This window comes from Aegilops tauschii, chromosome 5 (assembly GCF_002575655.3).
Source record: "Aegilops tauschii subsp. strangulata cultivar AL8/78 chromosome 5, Aet v6.0, whole genome shotgun sequence".
NCBI classification, from domain to species: domain Eukaryota; kingdom Viridiplantae; phylum Streptophyta; class Magnoliopsida; order Poales; family Poaceae; genus Aegilops; species Aegilops tauschii.
The window spans coordinates 417,109,820-417,115,861 of record NC_053039.3 but is presented as its reverse complement, the minus strand read 5'-3'; positions in this window follow the sequence as shown (position 1 = coordinate 417,115,861).

Sequence of the window (6,042 nt, the reverse complement as noted above, 5' to 3'; positions counted from 1 at the left end):
ATCATGCCACTAGTTAGACCAACTTGGGAGGAATCTACTATATTATATAAAGAGAGAATGTGAGACAGGGCGAAACCATAGCGCACCCACCACAGGGCTATGAGCCCATCCACAAATATGCCACTAATGCCAAGCTCCAATATATTTTCTAGCATTTTTATGTTTCGAGCTAACCACGACACAATTGTCAGCCTCAAAATAAATACAACCTTTGTAACTTAATGTAAGATGCTTTTGTAGTTCAATTCGAACTTGTATGTTAACTTTGTACGTTTTATGTCTCCACATTTTTATAGAATTCCTATCATTATATCGTAAAAATAGATGGGAATGCGCGCCATACAAGTTAATGATATAATGATCACTTCTTCTTCTTCTCCGGTACAACCCACCTAAACACATCAACAAAAGAGATATCTTCATACCCCTTCATAATAAAGAGTAGGATGATCAAAAGCTCATCGCCCGCCGGAACGTATCCATATGCAAACCCCCTCTGCGTTACCTTCCCCTTTTCTGTTAACCTGCAAAAGAATGCACGGGATGTGATTCAAACCCACGCCCTCCTCATTGAGTGTGCGTTTACAGTAGCCAACCAGACAACTAACCTGATGTGAATACTCACGTCCTTTTTCTTCTTTTATTCTTTATTGTGTTCGTGCCCCACTAAACGAGGAGGTCGTGGGTTTCTTTTTTCTGGTTTGGTCAGCCGAGGAGGTTGTGGGTTTATTTATTTATTCTGGTTTTCCTTTTTTTTTCCTTTTTCTCTTTCCTTTTTTTCATTCTGTTTTCCTTTTATTTAAATTCCTGAAGTTATTTAAACCTGATGTAATTTTTCAAGTCCATGATTTTTTTAAATCTATGAACTTTTTTCAAATCCACAAACTCCTTTGAATTTTGGCAAACTTTTTCAAAGTTGATGAAAGCAGGTTTACTTCACCCTATGCATTTTAAAACCAAACCTTAAAACACTGAACCGAGCACAAATTTACGGTTTATATGATTTAAAGTATGGTATGTGATTTCCATACCAATCCGGTGGTAAACCGAATTAACCAATGCAAAAATAAATTCATTTTTTATTCTACACAGAAGCATACATACACAACACCCTAAGAACACAAGGCTACATGTTACAGAGCTGATGAGCTGTTCGTATTTCCTGCCACCAGGGGATCCTTCTTATAGGCATATCGGTTCAGTCTTCTCTAGGAAAGAAGCGAGGTGGTGGTGTGTGAGTTTTGAATGTAAAGGTTGTGGACCAGGCCCGTGAGGAGGCAGTGCAATGCATTGGAGGCCCTTTTCCCCTCACTTTTCCTATTTCCTGCCAAGCCTATGAAAAATACAGCCCAACATACGTTTGTATTCACATGTGTGACGAGCAGGCAGCCATCAACCTCAGCCAGCGTGATGCGTTTTGCCTAAAAAAGGGAACGTGATGCATGCATAAATATATGCTTCTATACTTGTACTAACAAAAGCTTTGCATTTTGAACAAGAATTAAAATTTCACGATGTAGTTTCAGAATTCACGTTAACTTTGGTTATTATGGTGTAAATTGAAATCATAAAGTTTTGGATAAACAAATAAAAAATATGAAGAAAATCATTTTTTTTAATTTCCTCTAACATCTTTTTGTATTTGTGTAGAACTTTTTCGAAAACAGGAACATTTCTAAATTCTGAAAATTTTGAAAGCGCGAACATTATTTCAAACTCCCGAAACATTTTTTAAATTCATGAACACATTTTGAAAAATATGGAATTTGTTAAGAATTTTGGAAAAAATGTTCAAGTTTGCAAAATTTCCATACACAATTTGAAATTCCAAAACCGTTGATAAATTTCAAGTGGTTAGGAAGTAAGCAAATGTTCATATTCTTTGATAATAACAGAAATTGCAAATAACAGAAACATTTAAATGAGTAAAAACTACATGCTCATGGATGCACCTGTTTGACCATTTGACCGATGTCAGAAAATAGCGTGCTTTCAAATAGACCCTTCCGGCCTACCCGAAAATGCTTTGTAGAACATGATCTATTTTTGGACATCCTTGAAATGACTCCAACTTTTGCAAGCAGGTGGCCATGCCCATGATAGACATTCATGACTGGTTTCAATGGCTTTCGACACCGTCTGCAAGTTGTGACACGTCCAACCATTTATCGGCCTTTTTTAACCAAGAAAACTCCAGAAAAGGAAAAAGTTGTTGAAAACACAAATAACTTTGACATGATTCCTTGAATTGGTCATACAAGGTCATGAACAAAAAATTGGGGCCATTTCAGGGATGTTGAGAAACAAAGTGCTCTTAGACGGACCCTTCTGCCCTACCCGAGCACTCTCCGTTGAACATGATTTTTTTTGAAATCTCATGACTAACCGCAACTTTTGCAAGCAAGTGGGCATGCCTATGTTAGGCAGTCATGCCTAGTTTGACCCGACGCTTCGCCTCCGCCGACCGAACAGATCTCTAGGCTTTCGGGCTTGGGAATCTGTGCGGCTTTGCGGCGGTTGGCTGGCTGGCCGTGGGTGGATCGAGGGTTTTTGTAGATGGAGAGGCCAAGAGAGCACTCGCGAAGGCTGAAAACGGGAAGGCACTCGCGAAGGAACGTGACTGTGGCTGTCCAAGCGGAAACAGTAAGGGCCAGGTCGATCGTCCACTGTCCATTTCAATTTCACCAACTCATCGTGGATCCTATCATTAATTTTCGTACAAAAATACAAGCTTTCTTTATAGATGACAACACACTAAAATTGGACAATAAATATAGTACATTTATAAACAGATACGAAATCTTTCATAAATCATGATACACTAGTTGTCATAGAAGATTTGCATAATGTATTCAAAGGAAAATATATTACAATTTGAGTCATTAGGGTTCCCGCATACACCGGATTCATCAAGACACCACTAGCATCCACGGTCCCGCACATGTTACACCTCCACTGCAGGCTTTTGATCCTTGTGGTGACGCGATATCATGAAACTTTGCCCCAACTTCCATGAAATCTCGAGGGTGGGAAATGCAATGCGGCCCCACGACTCTTTTTTGGAAAGTTCTTTGGCATGATAATATTCTTTCAGTTAAGAATTTCTTGGGCATCACGTCTTTGGAGGAGGCGTTTCACCTACCACTGTCTGTACGAGCTCACAAGGAGGTACGTGGTCTTCAAGATAGCACAACCCATATTGCACCTGATTCTTCTACACATGAAAAATGTTGGTATGTCTAGGGTGTAGTGGATTTAAATCGAGAAATTTCTTGGGCATCACGTCTTTGGAGGAGGCGTTTCACCTACCACTGTCCGTACAAGCTCATGAGGAGGTATGTGATCTTCAAGCTAGCACAACCCACATTGCACCTGCTTCTTCTACACATGAAAAATATCGGTATGTCTAGGGTGTAGTGGATTTAAATCGAGTAATTTCTTGGGCATCACGTCTTTGGAGAAGGCGTTTCACCTACCATTATCCGTACAAGCTCATGAGGAGGTATTTGATCTTCAAGCTAGCACAACCCACATTGCGCCTGATTCTTCTACACATGAAAAATGTCGCTATGTCTTGAGTGTAGTGGATTTAAATCGAGTAATTTCTTGGGCATCACATTTTTGGAGGAGGCGTTTCACCTACCACTGTCCGTACAAGCTCATCAGGAGGTACGCGATCTTCAAGCTAGCACAACCCACATTGCACTAATTCTTCTACACATGAAAAATGTCGCTATGTCTAGTGTGCAGTGGATTTGAATCGAGTAGATACTATGCATTCTACTTCAGAAATATCCAATCTCATCGGGCATATAAATGGATTTGAAAATAAAAGTGTGCGATGAAGATTAAGGTATTTGGTTGGCTGCTTCTTTCTGACAGGCTGCACACACACACACACACACACACACACACACAAACAACATGCTTAAAGAGACGCCACTATAGTTTTGGCAATAATATTCCTTGTTTGCTTTGTGAAGCACCCATCGAAGAGAGGATTGATCACATGATATTCACTTGCCCATTTAGTCAAAGTTGCTAGACTCAAGTTGGTATATTTTGGCACCCTTCGGACATTAGGTTTCAAAAAACCATCCAAGAAAAAACTCTATTGAGTAAAGTGCTTTTTTCATCTCTTAACTTATCACGCGGTGTGGCTTTCGTCCCTGGACCTTTTTTTATTATAACCTTCTTCCCTCAACTCTTAATACCAGGTATAGTTAGTCCCTGACAGCGGTAGTCCTCAGTTAAACCCGATTTTCACCTAATGTGTCACGATTTTGACCACATCTTGGTGCAACATTTGTTCCACAACTCGTAATATCGGGTAAAATTAGTTTCTGACAAGAGTATTCCTCGGCCAAATCCAGTTTTAACTTTTCTTGTCATGGTTTTGATCATATCATCACTGTAAGGGGGAATAGGACCACATGCCATCTCTCTCTCTCTCTCTGTCTGTCTGTCTCTCTCTTGTTCATTCCTAGATGATCCCCTTTCCCCTCTTTTCATATCTTGCCTCGCTTTCCCTCTTTCGCGAGCTTGCTACCACCGCTACCGAATCATCCTTGTCCTTGGTCCCATCATGGTGGTGAGCACGATGCATTCGCCTTGAATGCCCATATGCCATCATATAGTGGTGTTTTGGCCAAAAGCATGTCACATAAGGTCAAAACCGGGTTTGACCGAGAAATATAGTTATCGGGGACTAACTATACCTGGTATTAAGAGCTGAGGGACGAAGGTTTCACCCCAAAAAAGGTTTAAGGACGAAAGCCACACATCGCGATAAGTTGAGGAACAAAAAAATGCACTTTACTCAAAACTATTTGTGTGTGTGTGTGTGTGTGGGGGGGGGGGGGGAGGCAAAAAAGCTTGTTGCAGTCTTTGGAAGGAAAGAAACAACAATCATCTTAGTGGGGTTCGGCCAAGCATCAAGTCTTTGGTTGGAAGACTAAAAGAGGATCTCACCTTACTAACCTACAAGTTCAAGAAGCCCATGGATCTTTCATCTCTCAAAGAAGCTCATAAACCTTCCATCTTTGCTTCTGCAGCCTCCATTCACTAAAAAATAGTTTGTTCTTAGTTTGCTATTAGCTTTTGCCTTGTGTATTTTTTCTTTCTTTTGCAGCATACCCGAAGTGGTATGTATTGCCATGTAAATATGTACAAATTTGATTAATGTAATCAATATAAAAATACACTTGGAGCCTCTCCTACTATTTTCGGTAAAAAATACCACTAGCCTCTGACGCGGGCGCATGCATCATGCTTGTCAAAAGACAAAGGGGCGGATGTCCAAGCGGAAATGGTAACGGCATGGTGGGCGAAGTCCATCATCCACCGCCCGTTTCACCGTTGGTCCTATAATTAATAAACCATTTGACCAAAGTTGGCTAAGCCCCCCGCCTCCCTTGCTTGGGGAGCAAGGAAAGTGGAGGAAGGAGTCCTAGTAGGACTAGAACTCTTCCCTCAAGTTGGCCGACCCCCTCGGACCCTTCATCTATATATAGGCGGGGATGGGCGCACCAAGGGACACGCCAAGCCCCTCGGATGAACCCTTCCCTTGCTAGCCGCTACCCACCTTTCTCCATCTTGATCCGATCGAGATTGGTGCAATGCTAGGGTGCTTCCCCTCTAGTTTTTGCCTGTAGTTCTTTGCACTAGTTTCATGGAGTGTCGTGGTGCTTCTAGATCAATACGCGTGGATACCTTGGAGGCGTCTTCTTCTTCGACACTAACCGAAGAAAATCCTTGCGGTTGGGAGGTATAACCACTAGTAGAAAACATGGCTTTGGTTGAGGCCAGGATAGGGGCATTAATCCTGGCTCACTCATGAACCGGGACCAAAGGGGGCATCAGTCTCAGTTCGTGAGGCCAGGGCGCCGGCCGGGCCTCGGGGGCCATTGGTACCAGTTCGTCCGACCCCTTCGGTCCCGGTTCCAGACATGAACTGGGACCAATGGGCCTCGCTCCTGGCCCACAACCTTTAGTCCCAGTTTGTGGCTGGAACCGGGACCAAATGTAGACCTTTAGTCCCGG